This window comes from Spodoptera frugiperda, chromosome 5, assembly GCF_023101765.2.
Source record: "Spodoptera frugiperda isolate SF20-4 chromosome 5, AGI-APGP_CSIRO_Sfru_2.0, whole genome shotgun sequence".
NCBI lineage: Eukaryota > Metazoa > Arthropoda > Insecta > Lepidoptera > Noctuidae > Spodoptera > Spodoptera frugiperda.
In genome coordinates, this window is record NC_064216.1 from 5229929 (window position 1) to 5252733 (window position 22805).

At 33.3% G+C, this 22805-nt stretch overlaps 1 protein-coding gene across 1 annotated transcript in view; it reads left to right on the forward strand.

The window, feature by feature from the left end:
- Nucleotides 1-1351: 1351 nt before the first annotated feature.
- The window catches only part of LOC118272099 (cGMP-dependent protein kinase, isozyme 2 forms cD4/T1/T3A/T3B), a 127051-nt gene continuing 105597 nt past the window's right edge, over nt 1352-22805 (forward strand). Inside the window, exon 1 of the mRNA XM_050693584.1 lies at nt 1352-1755. The gene's annotated coding sequence lies outside the window, so the exon portion shown is untranslated. The remainder of the gene's footprint in view (nt 1756-22805) is intronic.

Genomic DNA, 22805 nt, shown 5'->3' on the forward strand with positions numbered 1-22805 from the left:
ATGTCCACGGGAGGCGCAGATCACTTACCACAAGGTGATCCATCAGCTCATTTGCCCATATCTCATAAAATAGATAAAACACATTTCTATTCAATTAGTTGGAGTTTGCTAATGAACTAGTTAACCATTTTGAGCGGGGAAAATCATCCAATAACTTCTCGCGCCTTGAGTGAGGCGAAAGGGAGTGTCAGACTCCTGCTGACTAAAAACTACCCCGTTCCTTCTCCTGCTTTAAGCCGGAGCCCCGGTAACAAAATATATCGTATTGGTAAAATACTAAGGAACCGTATTTCTAGAAGTTTTCAGTTTCGGGGAATAACAAAAATTTAGTAAGATTAACTCGAGTGTTTGAATGTGACTGTTTTTTTTATTTCCTAGTACATAGCGTGTGTATCAGTGTGAAATAACGACACCCGATTTTTATCAAGTTTGGTATTATCAAAATTTTATTGGTATTTTTAAGCGCCAAGCCATTTTAAATAGCATGGAAAATAAAGAAATCATTGGATAATTGGACTTTTTAATAAAAAATACTATGTGGATATATTGACTCAAATGCACGGACTATTTTAATCTTTTACCGCCATCTAGCGTCTAGTAGCGAGAAATTTTGATGTTAAAATGATAGCCCGATTTTTTGGTTTTATTTGAGTACATAATTATGATTGTAAGCAAATTCACAAAATTACTTATAATATGAAGAAAGTAACTAAAATATTAACATTTTGAAACTGAGATGAGAGGGAAGGCCTTGAAAATATTGTCATATCTTGTTCACAACGGATAAGGCCGATGATAAAATATTTATCTTTTTATCTAAGTCTTATAAAATAGATGCCTACAAATACGCCTGTAAATATTTTTCCGAATCTAAATCTAAATTCTTATTTTATTTATTTGGTCATATAATAATTAGATATGATAAAAAATCCGGAGTCGTAAAATAAGTTGTAAAAAAAATTGGCTGGCTTATTTTCTAACACTATCCTATTTCTAAAATTAGTTTCTAGCTAGACACCTACCTGTTATATTGAATACTTAAGTAATACATATACATAAGAATGATAATTAAGTAGTTGATCGGCAACACAGTGGGCTATTTTAGTACGTACATTGTTTGAAAACAAATTGTGATTCAATGTAAGCAATTGGCGAATAACAAACTGCTCGTCGCCGTTGTGTACCTTTGTTATGTCGATAGAAAGTACTGAGTTACATCAAAGTAGGCATTAAAAAGACAATGAATAAAATGACGTAAAGTTAGCTGCACATTCATTCACATTCGGAACGCGTCTCGTTTTTATTTATTCCATAATAAAGCTTATCGGCGCATCATGCCGGGCCATACAGTGTTTCTATTTAGTTGCCATACGGGCAGCGATCAAGCTGCTCGTGTTCGTCGCTCGCGCCGCGTGCTGCCCTCTGCCGGAGCTCCGAGCTGCCGGTTTTGCCTCCAGTGACCTTGGCGCATCGGGCCGTGCCGTTCATTGGCCGCGAGAAGCTAAGACGAGTTACGCTCCTACGACTGCTTCACTCCCTAAACTATGTCATTCGACAACAGAATACACCACCGCTCGGGGAACTCTCCCGTGCCTCCCTAGCCGCGCGAGGTGGCGGTCACATCGCGCGTCACCTGTCAAAATGACGTGACGTTAACAGACAATCGTGTTTATAACCTCTCTGTGAATATTATTACTTTTTTTAGTGCAATTATGAAGGTTGGCAGAATGTCGAAGGTTCTAAAAGACGAATTAGGTGAGTTACATTTTGTTGTGTCACTTTTAGGTTATGTAACGCTTTGTTTTGATCGAAGGCGCAAACAGATTCTGTGAGACTTGGAATGGTTGATAGTCATTTACATTACAGCAGACAAAGACGTGATCTCTGTGCGGATTCTATAAATAGCTTGTACTGTAATGGCGGTTAATCAGCAGTTTACTCTTAGATTCAAACCCTAGTGTTAGTATTTGGTACAACGTTTCTTGTTTACTGTACTTCGCTACAACAATCATGCATTAATTCCGTGCTAACTTGGGTAGTCACTTTATCGTAAACAAACTCGGTCGGATAATAACTATGCAAATAATTTTAATTTTAAAATAAACATCGATAAGTGAGTCAATTGGTAACTTGTAAATTGTTTGTTTTACTGGTTTCTCACGTTAGGAACGGTTAATATTATAATTTGTTGGTTGTTAACTTTCTAAAAGTTTCTGGTGGAGTGTTAATAATAGTGTATGTGACATTACGATATCTTTTAACGTTAACAGTAACATTGGCGTCTACCGGCCTAAGAAATGTTGTAAGATATATACAAGAAGATATACAAGAACGTACCTAACTGATTGTTTTCCATTAGTAGTTACTTTAACGACTTTAGAAACAACTACTATATTAGTTGTAATGGTTGTCTGTAACGATTAAATCTTTATTTTATAACCCTACCCTCCTTGTTCATTACTTAAGTATATGATTCCAATTTATCCACGAGACATTCTAACCACAATCTTTAACGAATCGATAAAAACGAAGTTATCGCCAAACATGAGTATCTAACAAAAATAAAACTATTAATATTTCGTACTTATTCAAGGACTGTGTAATCGTAAATATGTCCATAGATAAAAGACATGCTAAAGATAATGTCGCGTATCAAAATTAATCAAATATAATGATTTTTATTGTAACAAACGTAAGCTATCAGGAGTAAGTATAGTATCATTCATAATTATTACAGTACCAACTAATTTTACAAACTCAATCGGTTGAGACTCTCAAACGGCGTAAATATTCTATCTAGTAGGCTACTACTGTTTTAAACCGTTTAAGGCCGAAACACTTGGGTAATAGGGTTCCAATGCGCATTCTGTCTTTAAAGAAATTGCCCGTAGACTTGTCGTCTCGACACGTGACCAGAGAAGGCTGGCTGTAGTTCTTCGGTCAGAAAATTAGCATTGCCATTTAACGTGGCAATGCTGTCAGTCTTCTGGGATCGTTCCCCAGTGATGCCAATGAGTACTTTTATACCTAATTCAGATTTTATAGTATTTTGTTCGTCCCTTTTTGTTTATTAAAGTTTTTTTTTGCGGCCAATCCTTGTCATAGATGTCGAGTTCGTCCCGACATCTCCTGGCATTGGGACGATCATGGCTGACATCTAAATCTAATCTAATCTTTTTATTTTATTGTTCCATATTATTATAAGGTGTACGCACTAAGTAAATATTAACTTTATTCACTTTTCTTGTTATTCAAGTTCTTCTATAATGACAAATAATAAAGATAAGTAAACCCAAAGTACAACAAAAAAGAAACTCATAATAAGTAGTGTAAAATGATCCATAACCTCTCCCTTAAAACCTTCACCGAATAGCATATTCATCAGAAACAATCAAAGACAAAAATGTTCTGACAGATATCAAAAATCTTAATAAACTTTTGAAGTTAATAACAAATAATAATTTCGTGTTTATTTTTTATCACATTCACTGTATAGTACCGCTAAATCGACGAGTTATTGTACCGTTATTAAACATTTGTGTCCTTCAATGTTATAAAATTAAAAACTGAGAGAATAAATGCGGTCTCGGAATTTGTGAAACATAAACGAAAGGTACTTTTTCAAATTATATATTATTATGTAATTGCCTACATGTAATTGTAATATAACTTTCGTGAGATATACTAAATTAATTACTATGTTATCGGCTTACTCACGTAACTGTTCAATATATTATGATAAAGCATCAAGCAATACCTTTAATTTTCTTCTTTTCTCTTTCATAATTTTAGAGTACGATATATGAGAAAGTCCTAATAGTAAATAATTTGAGGTATTTTCCAAAAACTGTGGCAAACTACCAAAGAAGTCATTGATTTACAGTAGTAATCACGTTATGACTTTTAAAGTTAAGAAAATCATAGTAAATATAAACTTTTTGGTCAATATTACACGATCCAGTTGGTAAAGAAGTTGTTATAAGTAGACGTTGTACTTTGATTTAAGTAAATTTGTTAGTTTTGCTAGAAAAAAGTAATAACTGAATCTGATATTTCTTTTAATCTGCGACCGAAGATTGTAAGATTGTACAGACTAAAAATACGATAGTGTAACGTAAGAAAGATTTAGTATAGATGAAAATGTGGTGCAGTTATTAAGACTAACTAAAACAACCAAAGAATCAATTGTCTAAGAAAATAAATTGGAAATGTTTACAAGTCATAACAATGAGAGAGGGCAACATAACCTAGACCTAGTTAATGAATCCTGTTCATTTATATACTTCACTATGACTTATTTTGCGATCTTAACCTTATTAATGATTCCTGTTCTTCAGCTTATCATATACTTATTTGGTATAAATTAGTTAACACGGTACGATGGGGTTAATGTATCCATATGGACAGAAACCCCCTAAAATAATAAATTGAAAATAAAAAAGTCATAACAATTTGATGAAACATTAACCAATCAAATGTCATTTAATAGGATTAACAAATATAATGAGTAACGATCTCACAGAGACATTAAAAACCCATAAACATGAAACATTAAATTAAATAATTATTAAAGACAGACATTAAAAAATGAAATCATAATATCATCATATTTTTATTTTTTGGTTTTTAATGAACGTTATGAATTAGTTTGTGTAGAATAAACAGATACAACATGAAAGCAAGGTCGACAGACCGCTGCCAATTTGTAGGTTTTGCAACTGCTTTAGGAATTCGGTATAAATTACAGGAAACGTACTCTGGTGTTGAATTTAATCCTGGACATCAGTATTAATGGATTAATTAATTATCAGCTCCATGGCGTTGTCTTAGGCAAGTTACTAAACTTAACCCAATTAGTATTATTCTCACTAAATCTACCTATTATATATCAATCAATACGGTGTATTTGTAACTAGTAGACGCCGCAAATTTCACCTTGAACATTTTTCTCCGCATCTTTGTAAATTTTTCTTACATATGAACCTTCTTCTAACAATGATAAATCTAACAAAAAAAGAGTTACCGAAATCGGTTCAGCTGTTTTGGAGATTTGCACTTAGCAACACATTTATATTATTATAGATAAGTGCCTATATTAAGATGCTTTTCTTTAAAACTCCAATTTACTTACCTAAGATAGAAACACGGTCATATTTGCCTTCCATCAAGACTAAAATATATGTCGATGGTATAAAATTTATTTCTATATATACCTAACAAAATATCAAAATAAAAAGACTCACACATAAATAACATTTTGCCAAAAATAAAAACTTAGCTGCTACTTAATATTCATATACATTACAGCCATTATAAATTCTAATGTCTGTATTTTAGTTCACAGTCTGTGTCACAATTCTAGAATTAGTATCACCTATTTATGTATAGGTAGGTAGGTATAGGTAGTAGGCGCTAGGTATTATTTCGAGTATAAATATTGACCTGATTCTATTTGCCCTGACAATATGAGCTACAAATTTTAAATTGAAAATGCTCCAACACTTTTAAACATAGACCACTCTCTCCCACTTAAGTGTGGGAGAGCGATGCTGCGGCACGAATGGGTCGACTCGACCGGAGTGATACCACGGCCTTACAGAAAACCGACGTGAAATGACGCTTGCGTTGTATGAGTGAGGTTACCGGAGGCCTAATTACCCCCTTCCCAATTCCCGATTTCCTAACGACCTTTAAATTCCTTACTCTCCGGCAACGCACTTGTAACGCCTCTGGTGTTCCGGGTGTCCATGGCCGGTGCCGATTGCTCACCATCAGGTGATTCGTCTGCTCGTCTATCGGCTATATCATAAAAAAACACAAGCTGTATTTTTCTGACGGTTCAATAATTCTGTCGTCAAAATTTTCACATTTATGATATTGTTATTACCTACATGTACAAAAATGATTTGTATTAGTGTTAATATGATGATTACGATGTGTGAAGAGTTAAATAATGGACAAAAAGTGTTAGAAAAAGCAACGTTTTGCAATGTATATGAGATATTTAAAAACTAAATTGCAGTCAAACAAAACGATGAAATAAAGTATACAGAATTTTTATTAAATATCTGCAGTTTACACAATGTATTTAATTATACCTATGAATGAATAATTTTATTTTATAATAATGCATTTTGTTCAGACTGTTCTGGAGTCAGACGTTCTTAAAAAATGCAAGATAATATTTTAATTCAGTTTTATTTCTGTCTCACTAATTAGTTAAGACTAGACTACGAAATACGTTGTCACAAAAAAAAAGGAAAAAACCAATATTAGCAGTCTACTTTCAATTACAGATTGACCATTGGACTTGAACATCTAATTAAAATAACATCCAAGATTATTGAGTAACACATATACTGATATTTTAAAATAGAAAAGATTAAAGCAAGAGATTTAGATAGACTTGAAGTCAATCGACTTGCAACTCGTATTCAATTAATTAAATTGTAAGATATCAATCTGCGTCTGAATATAATTAATATCAATGATATTGTTGTCACTCAGGTCAGGGTTAATCAATTTAAACTTATCTCTAATTAGTTACATTTCAATGGTACTATAAATTTTAAACCATGGTTAAATGCTATGGGAAGGGGTAATTCTTATTAGAAGTTGGGATGGAATGACCCCTATGACGCCTAATCGATATATAGCTCCTATTGGATACCTACCTATATAAAGATTTATGAATAATACTCGCTCATTAAAAATATACTGTACCAAAATTTCCGTTTTATCCAACCGCAAAATAATCGCTCACATACATACAGGTAAAATTGAGAACCTAATTTTTTAAGTCGGTTAAAAATGGAACATTAATGCCAGTGATACTACTTTTAGACATTTACCTATTGTAGAATTTCACCTGAATATTTTGCCATTATAGAAAATTTCAAAGATCATTTTGCTAAGAGCTCGTCAATTTGTTCCAAGTCCCCATCTTCTACAGTTGCATAACAACAGCCATTAAGCGTGGTGTTTATGAAACTAAACCAATTCGAAGAATTACGATAGACACTAAACTTTAATGGCCAAACATTTCTATGTCTGAGCTTCGTTTCTAGCTAGGATAATACTAATGACAGAAATAATAGTACAGGTACCATTTCATCACCTGAAAATGCTGTGTTACCAAGTTTTTTTTCATGAATTTAGTTTAAACCTATCACTTCCATTGAATCAATTCAACTGGAAGGTCAGTCACAATAACGGTTTTAAAATCTATTTCTTGACAGAGGTCATCTTCACTGCGTTGACCGATGATATTGATTTTAAAAATAGTCAATAATTTCCAAGGCATATCAAGGCCTATAGCCGTCATTGACGCATTAAAATTAGCACAAAAGTCTAAACCAATCGCTCTTTGCCCTTCCTTTGAACATTTTTTTTCCTCCACATTTTTCCTTTTAAACTTATCTCGCACATTTATAATTATTGTTCTAAAAATACACACAGCAGATATAAGTTTATCACTCTATTTAAATTTAAATATATTATAGTATAGGGAAACTGACGGTTTAATAATAAATACAGAGTGTGTAATTCTGAGGACGTCGATAACGTCTCATGTTACGGTCGACACAAATAACTGGCATAACTTAAACACTGAGTAGCAAGTACTTTATGAATGATTAAATAACTAAACGCGAATATTATTGAACTCGTTAAAATAACTGAGAAAGATATGATGGAAATAGACGATATGTAAGCAACATCTACAACAGATGAAGATGATAAACTATGACATAAGAAATGAGATAGAAATAGAAATGTTAAAATAGAGAATTTATATTTTTAGCAAACTAATTTATGGTGAGCACAACTTGGTAAACTGGTTTATAAATAGCTATATTGTGGCAACAAAAATACTTTCAAAGGAGACCCAGAAAAAGATATCCATATTAATATTTAACGATTATTGCATCAACTACTCAACATAGAGGTTTAAAAATAACTCAATGATGGTAGAAACATTTATTACAAAAATTATCAGTGAAAACTGAATATAAGTGACATTATTAGCAGAGGTCAGTAAATATTATGACAAGAGTTGATGGACTGATGATACCAATTACACGTTACCGTTGCATTTCTTACAAATATACGTAAACAGGTCTTAGCATTGGCACTATTATAATAAATACATAATAACATATTCAATGAAATGAGTACGTGTCAGTAGACTGTTTTAATGTATCTAGCGACCGTATCTGACCGCAGAACTAACTCAAAATCATCTGTTGCTTTAAAATTATAGCGTAGTTGCAATCCAACAAAAACTGCCGTTGCTATTTTGAAATAAACGAACCAGACAGTCGTGAAATGTCGTTTCTATGACTAACTAACTAGTTTTACCAGTATATTGGCCAGTTTTGTGCTTTTTAACACTTTGTAATGCAATTCCATTGATATGGCAGTTGACGACGTTTTATTTAGAATAATTTCAATTACTTATGTAGAACTGTAATTATATTAAAGTTTTAGCGTCATTTGAAATTCTCTTTACGTGGATTTTATCACTACCGTCTCACCTGTTTTAGTGTAATTGACAATAAAACTCACAAACGTCCAAACCGAGTAACTTTCACATTAGAACGTCGCCACTTAGAAGTGGCATGGGTTTAACATGCCAGGCATCGTGTTTGTCGCCATTTGTTAAACGGTCAGACAATTTATTAGAAAAACTCCTTTTCACTGTTGCCCATTTAAGGATCGAACTAGAGGTTCCAACTTCAATACATGTATCTGGATAGGCTGCAGTTCTTGTTTCACTAAACCAACGAAGCTTAAATTCCTAAGAAAATTACTGTAAAGCCGTACAAGCTGTTGCCATCGAGGTATGCATTCGAACTGTCTAGAATTCAATTTGCACGTTAAAAAGAGCGTAAACGACATAGAAACGCCTCACATTTACTTTGTATTCATCGATGTAATGTTTTTATAGTCTACTAAGCAATAAACCAACCTAATTTTTCTTTCGTGTAGTACCCATAAGTCGGGTAACAGAATGAATAATGCAACTATGCAAACCAAGTAATGTATTACTTCGTCAAAACACGTGACTCGGGTAAATATCAGCCGTTCGAGGTACAGCCGTGGATAGAATGGCCAACGATACTGGCAAAATATTTTCGAACATGGTAGTAAACTGGACCTTTGATTACACTACTTTTGAATTCATACGAAGCATTGATACTCTTCTTTTGAAACTGATGGAGTTTCAATCTACATCGTAAACTAAATCAGTTTATTCTTTATCATTTTCTTTGATCCATGCAACTAAGTCACATTGGTCATCCACGCAACAGTCAGTATTCGAATATTTACAAAAGTATGCGAGTGTAACAGTTGCTAGTCGTCTCAGCAAATTGTTATAATCGAGTGAAGCAAATCGATTACAACGTTGTGTTTGAAGTTGATAGACTTGTGATCACTAACCGAGTATTTGTAATGCATTGTACACATTTTATACACAATCTGGTTTTAGCAACTAGTGCAATTAAAAAAGAACGAATAACGGATTGCAATAGTCGTCGACGTAAAGATATAAACAAAGAATTAACTACTAAAGCAACGTACTTAAGGAAAATTCCTAAAACCGGTATAAAATTAACTCAAGGCGAGAAAGGAAATGAATTCTAGAAGTTTGATGGAGCTAAATGTCATATAGAATTAACTCTTACTGTACTTTTAATTACAAAATATTTTAATCACCTTTATGACACTGAATAGATAAGTGGTTTATTTTTAGCTGTGGTTCATGAAGATAACCAAAGCAGTATCGATGATGAATCACTAACGGCTAAACTAATTATTATTTAATAAATACTGCCACGTGATCATAATAACTGTGAATAAATTGTCGCTACTAATGAATTTAATCCATCGAGTCTATCGTTATTCTGTTTTCATACGCACCTTATACAAATTGCAGGGACTGTTCCAAAGGTCGCGTCTGGAATCCAATGTCATTTGATAGTGGCGTTTAAGTAGTGAGGAATAAATTGAAAAATTGTGTCAAAATTTATCACAGACCGATAAGTTTTTAGGAATTGTAGGAAATCAAATACGATTTGTAGGAAATTTACCTATCTTTGGTTAGTTACTGTGATTCACTGTAAAGATAGAAGATTTCCTCAAATCTGAGTTATATTTGAATGTCCTAAACTGATTTGAGGAAAAAAGCGATTGACATTATGTAACCAGATTTAGAGTTTATCATGATCGATTGGTTATTTTTCTTATATCAATAGGAGTATTTTAAATATCAGTAGCTAGAATCTATAATCTTAGAACTGATTAAACGGAACAGTCAATTTTGATGATATTTTTGTTGACGCACCATGTAGCTAAGTCACATTTTAGATCTTCCGCGTTCTCAATTCAGCGATGCGATGTATCTTCATTTTGTCACAAAGTGGCTCAGAGATGAGATAATAAATTGTTTGTTCTATATTTATTTCGGCTTCTTAGATGCTAGTTTTTGTTGGATATTGTGAAATAAAGTAAGATGGATCAAATTATTTCCCTGCCTTGTTTACATTACCAATTAAAATGGAGGTATGTATTACCTCTAGAAAATCCTTATCACGTATCGAGTCAGTTTCTCATTATGAAACAATCACGCATAAAGTGTCCACACGTACGAATTGATGTGACCTTTTATAGTCCTATTTCGTCTAGCATTACACAATTACAATGAAATTTCGCGCACGTCCCTGCCAAATTTTGCATGGCAACTCGTCACGATCCATTTCAAGTGGGAATTAAAATTCAAATGTTGAATCCGAAAATATTTATTATGTAGCCATTGTCTTTGGAAATACCGTCAGTATAATAGATGGGGTCATTTCTCCGTCAGTAGGTATATTTAACTTTTAACTTAAATATACATACGTCATTTTGTTATCGATAACACCTTTTGAAAAATGTATCTGGGTGCTAAAAAGGATCAGTTTTTGTAGATAAACCAGATAAAATAAATCCAATTGCAATTGATAAAGTAAACGTGAATTGAAATGTAGGTTAGTTTGATTTAGTACACTCTGAAACGTAGGAAGTACAGAAAGAAATTGTGCGGAGAAAAACCATTCGAAGAAAATATAAAGAATGATTGAATAACGCGGTCAACCAAACAATTAATTGCGTTTCATTGCAGCGAGATTTTTACGAAGAAAAAATAAAAACGTTGACTTTACTGCAAAACAATTAAATGTTAACGGAAATATTTTATCTTCTGTTGTTTTTGGCTTGCGCTCAGCGATAGTAATAGTTATAAAAATACGAATGAAGTGCCTAGATGCGAATGAAACTTCGTTTATATCAGAGCTAAAAGCAATATCTGCCCAAAATGTAGTTTAGTACTAACATTAACATCCTCCAAAGCCAGACATTCGGCAATCGTTATTTTATATTGCTTCAATTAATAGTTCGTTTTATATTCCTGAAATTACGCTTCGAGTGTTTTATGATTCATAATGAAACTTGAATCTTTAAAACTGCTTTGCGCAATTTCGTAAGGAGTCATGGATCAGGCCTTCGACGACCCCAGGAAATTGCTGCTTTATGACTAAGTCTCCCAAAGAATGATGCAAAATACTGGTTGTGCACGAGGAATGTGAATATTTGCTGCATCTACCACACCTACCTGCTGCTTTAGCAGTAGTCATTGAAAACAAACCAGTTTGACCAAAGCCCTTATTAAAAAAATAATTTTATATCACGTAACAAAGGTTTTCTCGTAAAAGCCCACAATTTTTTATGGTATAAGTCGGTAAACTTTTATATGGATCAGCTGATGGTAAGCAATCTCCGCCGCTTTTGGGTTTTTTTAGCCTTTTGGGGGTTAGAAATTTAAGGGTTATTGCGGAATCGGGTACATACATTACATTGGGAAGATTGGGGAGGGGTAATTGAGCCTCCGGTAATATCACTTTGCTATAAATTGTTTTCTAAGTTTAAGACCGGGTCGTGCAAAGTATTACTGGGCTTCTTCGGTTTTTCGAAAATTTCTTAGTTGTAGCAAGGAATCTGGAATTGTGCCCGGTATATGGAAACAGGCTTATACTAATAAGGATGTTATAACAAATGGTGAAAAGTGGGTGTAACAGTAGCATTACGTGCCGTAATGTGCACTTCTGCCTAACCCTTCAGGTATAAAAATGCGTGACGATCCAATACTTTCTACAATATTTTCTAAGTTTCTATCCAGTTTATATATTACTTTGCTTCCCAGACATCATTGAACTATCAGACGATGAATTTCAAATTTTATCATGCATCGAAGTATTGCTTCAATACACGTGCATCAGTGGCATATTGCCAATTAACATTTAGTTTATCTACCTGTTACTCTTGGCTGCGTATCAGAAACGCTTCCTATCACCCTATTAATTTCTAAGATTTAACGCCATCTTAGACTCTCTAAGATGTGATTAATATTGACTTTATTTCGTTTTGGTGTGAGCTATTATTGAATCGGCATTAGTGACATGCCAATCACTGTGACGTGTTTTAGCTTTTTACTCATCATTTGTGACCTAATTCGCTTTGGGCTCTTCTTCCCTTCCAACAGATTTCCCAATTTTTTGTTTATCATTGGTATTTCTTTTTGATTCAGCTATTTTAGGATTTGTATCGGTAATGTCTTTTTTACTTTCATATTATCGTGAAAATGTCCGAGGATTATAATTGGACATATTATTTAATTGTTCCTTTCACTTAACTAAAAAATGAAATTTATTCCTTCGACACGGACATTCACCTCAGTTTTATGACAAACAAAATTACTTATCTTCATTAATTCAAATTTTAGGGTGGTGTTAAAACATTTTATGGTTTAAATGTAATAAAGTGCAACTGTTTTTGACGCTACTTAAAACGAAAGCAATAAAGGCTGAAAAGATTTATTTTGCAATATAATTTTGCTTAAGTTTTATCAGAAATGTAATTAACAAGATGAAATAAACATTCTCAATCCAATGTTATGACATAAAGTACTGACTGTTCGATGCTATCAGTAACTCAATACTCATAACTTTATGAAAAGTGTTTTGTGTAAGCGAGAATAAACTGTACTTGGTCGATGGTAAATGCCAGGAGTTATTTTTGAACGCATATTCGTAGTTTTCCATGATTCGTGGTGATAACGATCAACGCCATATTATCCAGTCTATCATTAACCTCAACTGTCTCTCTCTAGACTGCTTCATTGGTCTAGAGATTGCATGTACGACTGCTAGGCCAGGGGTCCCATGTCAGTCAAAGTATGAGTGGGTATTTTTCGGTTTGTCAAAAATTTCTCAGTACTAGCATGGAGTTTGGAATTGTGCCCAGATTATGGCAATAGCCCCTTATTACATGGGACTTATAACACAAATTGTGAAAAGTGGGTGTACATTGTACAGAGGCATTACGTACCGTAATGTTCCTCTACCTACCCCTACAGAGATAAAAGAGTGCCTTAACTAAATCGATATTAATAATATATAATATATATAATGATATATAATGATTTAATAGAATATTACAGAGAAAATGTGAACTAATTTACCATTGTAATACTCTTAGTCAGCTAACGTTTCTAAACCCATAAAATTCTCCACTCATAAAAAACCATCCATCTCATTTCTTTTGATTTACGATTAGTGGTTAATCTGCACCATTTTTATTAAAGGCTACGTTATAAAATAGTCGTAAAACTGTTGCATATTTAAGATTTACTCTCATTATTGAATCATATTTGTGTATATGATCTACATCAGTAAACATTTAACCGACGCTGTTTTTATATCGTCTCTGAGCGTATGCTCCGAATTATTATTCACTACAGCGATAAGTATATCCAAGTTGATCCATATCATTTTTATCTGATACATACTGTATGGAGACAGAACAGTATTTTTCCTATAATCAAATTCGTCATATAGATATTTTTCTATGTCACAAGTTGTAACATTTCCCATAAAATTTTCGAAATGTGAAAACGTTTACCAACTATATATGTATCGTACATTTATTTAATAAAACCACATACAAATCAGGTTACAACTACAGTATTCTCACACTATACATCACATCAGCAGTCTCTTCTCAAGCGGAGAAGGTTTGAGTATTAATCACCACACTTGCACAGTGCGGGTTGGTCATTTCAAACTTAGTACAAATTATAAGTTCAGGTTTACTTATGATGTTTTCCATAACCGTTTGTCAATGGTGTCAAAATTATCTCAGCCTCTGTGGAAGTCAATATAACTCAGAAAGAGTTACATTGGTACTTGACGTTGGTAGGTTCTTAACCCGCACCTTCGTAAATGAGAAGCAGCGCCTTAATCCTTTGGGCCACCACGACATCATCATTCACACACTATAATTTGAAGTAAGTGCTTTAAATTGCACCAAATAAATGTATGGCTATAAATTACTTCAATACTAGTAAACGATAATTTGCTATAACATGTTAAATACGTGAGCATCTCAGAATATCAATTCACACCTATTTGTCTTCTAATTTGCAATATACAGGTTATTCTACTAACTTAACGATGCTAATAGCAACGAGAAATATGAATACAATAAAAACACTCTTTACAGTTTGCCATGAAACCAGTTATTTTCTGTTAAATTTTAAAAATATTATTAAGTAATATTACGAAACAAATTATGAATGTGAATCATATAGGGAAAAGTGGTTGACTTCCTTCAAAACATTACTATTGTAACAATTCTAATTATATTCCATTGGTAACTATTATTAGCCATAGGTAGCATAATAAAATAATTAATGTTTTCCCTAAAGATGTTTTATTTCAATTTGGTAAATTATTAAATATAGAATAATATATTATGACTACGGTAAACTGTTGAAAAGCTTGGGAACCCCTGTTTTAAACGAAGAGCTAGAAAATGTAGAATCGACATCATAACCATGAATAGTCAAAGAAACTAACGGGATAGTTATAGAAAACCTGTAGCCAGCAAGATCTTTGCAAACGAATGCCCTTAGAAACAGCAGTTTCCTATTTATTTGTGCTAAAAACTATTGACATTTAGTTGCAAGGCAAATATCAGTAAACCGATAGTTGCAGGCATAGACAAAGCGAGCTAATGCAATATGCATATTCTATTATACATTAACAGTGTTAGCAGAAGCCGCAAGTTCAACAACGAAGCGATAACTATTTAAATTTTGTCCTACTTCGCAAATATTCACACATGATAATGTAATGTTTTGTTTGTTACTCCAGTACATAATGTTTTTTGCTAGTGTTATTACTCGTACTGTTCTTTGTATAGAAATTAATTATAGACAAAGGGGCATTTGTTTTACCTGTATTTTTTTAAGGTGCATAGGTCTTGTTCGGTTGCTATACAGCGAAGAATATTGAGTATTGACTTTCGGAAAGTTATTTGTGATATTAGTGACGATCATTGCCGATTTGTAGAAAACTTTTTCTTTTTCAATCTTTTTTATGATTTGAGGACAGTGCTCGACTAGTTTTAGCGGCTCATAATCATGTCGTGCGGCGACTTGTTCAATCGTCTCTTTACAAATGTCGGTGTGAAATATTTATTTAACAATTGAATTGAATTGAAAGTAATACACAATTACTTTAAATTCAATTGTGTAATATTAACGACAGTGCTATCGATTTTCCTTATTAGTGAATAAACATGTTACCTAATAATAAACATGTTACATAAGTAATTGAAAAAGAGTCAGTTGCTATAAATAGAACGTAGCTTTAATTTAATCTAACTTAATACAAAATTGCACTCTAAAATAAAAACGATTTAATCAAAACACTGCAGTATTATTAGATAAAAGTCTTGAATAATGACTAAAGCCATTATGTAGAATTTATGACAGTAATAAACAATTTTAAAATGTCACCTGTGCAATAAACTGTTTGTCAACGCACTCACTTGTAGTGTTGGCTTTGGTAAGGATTTTAATAATGCCTTTACTAATTACATTTAATCATAAAGTGAATTGCAAAACTAAAAGCTTTTCGATATCTCAGCATCCAGTCAAGGCAAATACCCTTTTAATTGAAGCCATCAACTGCAGAGCCATTGCACTATAAAATGACGTAACAAGCGCGCCGACTGGGAATCGAAACCCGAAATATAACATTAAACCTTTTCACACAAGTGAGTCATTTGCGTTGAGTCATAAAGAGAAATGAAATTGACCATAACAAAGTTCAAGTTACCCGTCCATACAAAAATGCAACCGAAGAAACTATAAGTAATCACTTTAACGAGTTTCAACATGAAGGTATGTTAAGCGTATTCCGTAACTATTTCCATAACGTGTGTTCTATATTTGGAAACGACATGGCATAAATATGACCAGTTTGGTCGAGTTAGTCCAGTTATCGCCACACATCCCAGGCGGGGTTCTATTTTTAGATCAGTTTAGTCATGCATGACCATTTACATAGAGACACTGCGATGCGTTACGTTGGCCGTCAGTTTAACTCACATAAAAGTTGTGGTACAATGTCACCCCACTTGGTTGTCCACTGTACCTATCATCTGTTTCAATTTTTAGATTGATGTAGGAGGAACTTGGTTCACTGGACGAATAGTTCTGAGAAAACAAACGAATTGCATGCTCACTTACATTATTTTTGTCATCTTTTACAACCTTGTCACTTTATTATTGTGCGTTATGAGCTGTTTCTGCTTCTGTTTCACTTTATTGCCGAGGTCAGCTTTAAATGCGCAGTCATAACAATGCTACGACTGCATTTGAGCGATATTGATCAATGATTCTAAAATACTGACGGCTGCAGTATTTAAAAATAAATGTAGTTCTATAATTATGCGCAGTAGAATTGCTTCGTATAGGAATAGGAGTGATTTGGAATCAACAGTTTCTAATTTATTGATGAGCATGTGAATTTTGAAGTTATGCTGTTGATATCCAAATATATTAGTATTTGAATTTTACACAGCGTCATGTTTCTTATGTTATGCCTTATATGGGTTCATCACAAAAGTCTTATTACATTGACGTTACAAAGCATTACCAAAGTATGGATGGTCAAGGATCATTTCCAAACTAGTAAAACGGTCGAATGTGTTTGTGTTTCTCTGCCTATCGTCGCATCCTTTATTGGACTTTGTCCAATCGATGTCAGTACGTACTAACATATTATCGTTAGTTGTAGATTTATTATTAGTTGCTGTTTGCGGTCATTACTTTCCATATCAGTCGGTAGTAATATTGACATGTTCATACAATGAGCATCTACTTTAAGGAAACAAGAATCGCTATTATTGTTTTGATTTGATTCATTTTTACGTCTGACTTCTTTGCATAGATTTTACATTGCAGAGTTGAATAGGTGTATTTTTATTAATAACTAGCAAACCTGGCGAACTCCGTTTCGCCACCAATGTATTTTTTTCCTGAATTTTCTTTGCTATAAACCTCACGGAGCCCGAGACCTTTCCAACGAATGCAAAACCGTGGTAATCGGTGCGTGCATTCTGGAGTTATAGCGTCAGGAAGGAAAACCCGACTTATTTTTATATAATAGATAATATTAACTTGACAAATGACTCGCTAACGGAATTAGCTTTATTCAATAACAACTTTATTAACTCTTTCTGCAATTGATTGTCTAATGTTAAGATCTTTTTCTTACGTGAAGTTTATATTCTTATTTATTATTGTAACTCTGACGTGTTTGTTATTGTAAGTCTCATCGAACAAAGTATTTATATACAAAGTGTTTTTCGTTTCAGTTATTTGAATATAAAATTCTCTATCACTAGAAACAAATGCTCAAGGTTATACTAATCAAACAACTTTACATTACTGCCAAAGTGCCAATTGATTTCGCACTGACTGCTTTCTATTTAGGTACGTTATATTCATCTGAATAATGTATAAGTGCACCTCACTCATCGGTATGCTCTTCATCATCATATTTCTCACCATACGATGCTACATTATCTACGTGGGTAGTACCATTTACCTACTTATTTATGGCCCATATATTAACGAAATGTTTTAAAGAATATTCATGAAATTATCGGGCAAAATGAAAGAGCGTCCATTTTCTTTTGAAATATTTATAGGCACATTTCTATTATTGCTTGTTGTTAACCACTGTTTTGACGTACATGTGCCAAATGTTATTAGATTTTGAAATTCTCGACTGTATTTATTTATTTTTATATATGCTTTATTGTATACATTTAAGTAGCCTAGATTACATATACTTGTCTTGACTGTAGAACTTGTAGTATTTTTTTCAACTGACATGTTACTTGTTTTTGTTATTGCTTTGCTGATAAAGTTAACAGCTGCAATATCAGAAAATGCACTTGTCACTAAAGTGATATCTATTAAGGACTAAAACACGGGATCATTGCTTGTCAAATATAATATCTCACGTAAACGTGAGATACTCAGTAGCAAATCTACAAAATCTCAAAATCACATGCAATTACGTAATAAACATCTGACGACACATCTGTCATTGTTATCAAAAGCTGATCAATTTTGATATGAATGATGACGTTGAGGTTTCCAGTTTCCATTTTATTTCACATTCATTTCATAACAACAAGACAATCTTACTACTTAGCTCACACATATACATACACTTCCTCTCAAGTTTGGTATAGAGCCCTTGGCAATGGAGAACCGGTTGTACCGTCAAGTTCAAAATACTCACTAAAACGTGAAACAACACGAAAGTAATCTGTCAACGTTTTAGGGTTCTCGTCCATCGACACCGGTGCAAGACCGATCAGATGATGTATGTACGTGTCATGTGCCTGGTATCATTGACATGCTTAAGACTGTTTTAGTGTGCTATCTGGAACAGGATGATTTTCTCCACATTATCTGTCTTCAACACTGCTCTGATTTGCCATTTGACCGAACCTCATGCTTCATCCGCATCAAAGCGTTTAAGCGGCAGTTGAACACGCTAATGCGTCTACTTAACTTGACCAGCTATAAACATCATTAAAAGGTTCATTTATCTTACGGTTAAAAGCTTTCCCTGTACCTACTTGTTCATTTGACTGTGTTTCTGTAGAAAATCGACCAAAATTGTTAAAATTATTCACCGACTGCTCGAAGGTTGAAGCAATGTTGTTTGAGTTTTTTATTTGTGTTTTATCTGGTTTTTGTTTCACGCATGACTAAATGTGGGCTCTGAACAATACGACCCATTAAATTAAGGATATCGCCATATTGTTCAAGAAAATTAAATATTTACTTACTTTTGTACGTAATTTTACGAAATCGCACTCTGAATTTGGTTGTGGAGGTTTTATTGTGTCACAAGGGTTTTTTGAATTTCCACACGTACGAGGTCAGTTTTGAATGTATGAAAGAGACGGAGAGATCGAGTAATGCAGAACAGTTGACATTCTTCCTTTTGAAGTTCACATTTTTTGTTTCGTTGTAGGAATAAAAAATATAAAAGAATGATGTAAGGAAGGATATGCAGCCAATAATTTTTAGTCAAGTGCCCAAACATATTTGCTTTATGTAACTTCCTCTTGCTTATATTGATAATTCCAGTAAACTGTACCGTATCCTAAAACATCTAATAAAAGACTAAAAGACCACATTGTTTGGTATTAACTATATCTAAGATAATACGATCATGTGTATCATAGGAAGTCTTAAGAAGACTAATTAGTACGCAGCTGATGATTGTAATTGAAACATCCGTTGTATTACAAGGGACATGAGAAGTAATTCCCGTACCAATTTCATGATCAAAAAAGTAGAAATTGCTTACATTTTATTGATATATGTCTTCATTGATGTGATCGTCTTAATGTAGATACAGAGCAAACATGTGCAAAAATGCTTCTTCAACATATCTATTTATAGCAACTCCTTAAATATGCCTTGAAACTTGTTTATCGTTAAATAGCTAATTAAAAGTAATTACTGAGCGAATCTGTTTATTTACATAGTAAAATTATAATCTATGACCGATCGTAATCGTCTATTTATAATTTATATCTTTACCAACCTTAGATATTCTAGAAAAGTCTCTGTTATCAGAAATGAGAACTGTTATATCAATAGTGCAGTTGTTATTTGGTTCTATATAAGGTGCATCGTCCAGCGTATACGTAACCAATGATGTAAGAACTAGCTTTATGCAACGTGGCATATAATTGTTAATATTTATTCTTAGATTGGCTTAATCGTACTATTCATAAGAATCCTCATCTTTTTTATCTAAAATTGGACGCGGACGTATACATATTTTGTTTGTAATTAAGTCAGTATGCTAATAAACTAACAAACTTAGTTTGGATATTATCAGCTACTGGATCTGGAGGCTAAATATTTATTAATTATTATCCTAAAGTAAATTGGTTATCTACAGGCAAATTTCCTTCTTCATCCTTAAAAATCTCATCCCAAATATCCCGAATCATCACAATTTTATCAGAACTTAATCCCGCTATATCTCTCTTATGGTCTGATGGAAAGCGAGGTTAAGCTTGATAAGTGGCCTTATCATTAACAAAGGTTACGTCTACCGACCGGTTTCCATGACCGCAAGGAACCCCACCCAAAACATGTGATGCACTCTCATCTATGTTGCGATACCCTATAATTAATGTTTCTATACCTCATTGGTATAATCTACAAGCCGTATTTTATGTTAATATGGATGGATGTTATAAACTATCAAGTTTGTTTTGGTTTTCATATCAGTGATCGTTATTGTGCCCTTTTTTTTGAGAGGGTATAATTATCTAATGGCTTCTCCTGCCTTAGGCGAGGCTAGAGGTTATGTAAGACTTTTACTGACTATAAACAACCCCATTCCTACTCTTGCTTTTCAAACCGGAGCCCCGATAAACCCGCTAGATAGTCCGCAGCTCCGGATTCGTCAATGCTAGCTACTTCCAACTATCAGTTCTTTTGTTCATCAAATCATTTCAAAATTATTTAAAAACCTGCACAGATACAGGAAAATCTTGAAACTAACAACTAACCTCGCCGACAGTTGGTTATGATTCAGACGCGGAAAGGTTTATTATAAAGATTTTAGGTATGACATACAAACTTTAGTATCTAGTTATTAACTGGTAGGTAGAATGCAATTATGAGATTTTATATTATTAACTTAATGTTTTATAAGATTGATTAAAATTTTCGATGGTTCCAACTTTTAGCTTTTGTGCTTCATTTAAAAAGTTTTGACTATTGCCTATCTGTCTGAACATAGTTACATTGTGTCGTAAAAAAATCGAGGACGAAATATTATTCTCGTAGCACTGTATCTCTTAAAAGATTACTCTCATTACTAGATCTTTCTCAATATGGTAGAAAATGAACACATTGAGAATTAGTTCTATCTGAGTAATAAAATATATTTTCTGGAGAAAATCTTCACTACAACATAATTATGATATAATATCTTGATTTCTTGAATGTGATATCTAAATTGGTCCCAAAGACAGCTTTCAAATACAGAGAATGAAAATTTAAAGAATCAATCTCTACAACAAATACCATTACTACTTAAATAAAGACTTGCATGTGAACACACGGCTGTTTACTTGACCAATGGAAAAGTATGGAAACAATCCTCAGTCTTGGCAACAATGCTGATATCTGATCTTATGCCACTGACATGCATAAAACCGCATTGGCGTGCATCCATAGCCGAAGAATGTACGGTATTTACACAACATTTAACCACGCATGTTGTTAAAACGCGCAAATTTGTGAAAAGCTAAACAGTTCGGTCTCACTTTATTAGTCTTTTCCACAGGTTTATCTTTGGAACGATTAAAAATGCAATGAAATTTTATTCTACTAAAACTTTATAATGAACTTAAAACTTTATTAAAAAATAACTTGTTGTATTTCCAGCACTTTTTCCTACAGAAGTTCACTAAAGCCATATCTTAGTTACATAAACTCACATCAGATTTATGGCCACATCAACTGCTCAGATATGGCGAAATGTGCTGTTGTAAATTAATTAGGTTACCTAATTCAACGGTCATAAAGTTGCTCGGTTTAAACGCAAGGAAAAGCAAAAGAAGTTTTATATAAAATCCCACAGTCAAGATTTTGAGAGGGGTAAAGAAAAATGTAGTGTGAAACATTTTGGAATGGAACTTAGGTATTTTACTTGATTTTTTAAATAGCATTTCTGTTCCAAAAATAATTAAAAGACTTAAAACGCACAGGTGTACAATGTAAATAGTTAAAATTCCCATTTTAGTAAAGTTATGATGCATAAAGTACGTTAAGTTGCAACAACAAGCAACGTTATTAAGTTATCCTTACCAAACGTACCTAGCTAAGTGCAAGAACATAGCCATTGTAATCTTCACCCACCACTTTCTGGAAATAATAAACACATTATGCTAAATGATAATCATGTTCACGATCCAGTAGCCTTAGTACGAGTTTGCGCGTTCGGCGCTCTGATTGGTTGGTATTTTCGCACCGGCCAATCACAGCGCCGAATGCGCTCTCGTTTCAATTTTGTTCAACGTAAAGCAAACTCGTACTAAGGCCCTATACATTATGTCACGATAGAAACGTATGGACCTACCGGATATTTACAAATGACGGTAGTGTCTGTGTAGCAAATGTAACAAACATTTAAAAAGGAATAAAAAATATTTGTTGCAGCTTTAATAACTGGTGACGTAACGATAACGTTACGCGATAACGCTTATTATTTGTTTTATTTGTAAAAAAAAACATTGTATGACGTTACACGTAGGTACGTGGGTGAAATGAAATGATTAGATCAGATTGCTAATTGATTGTGAAA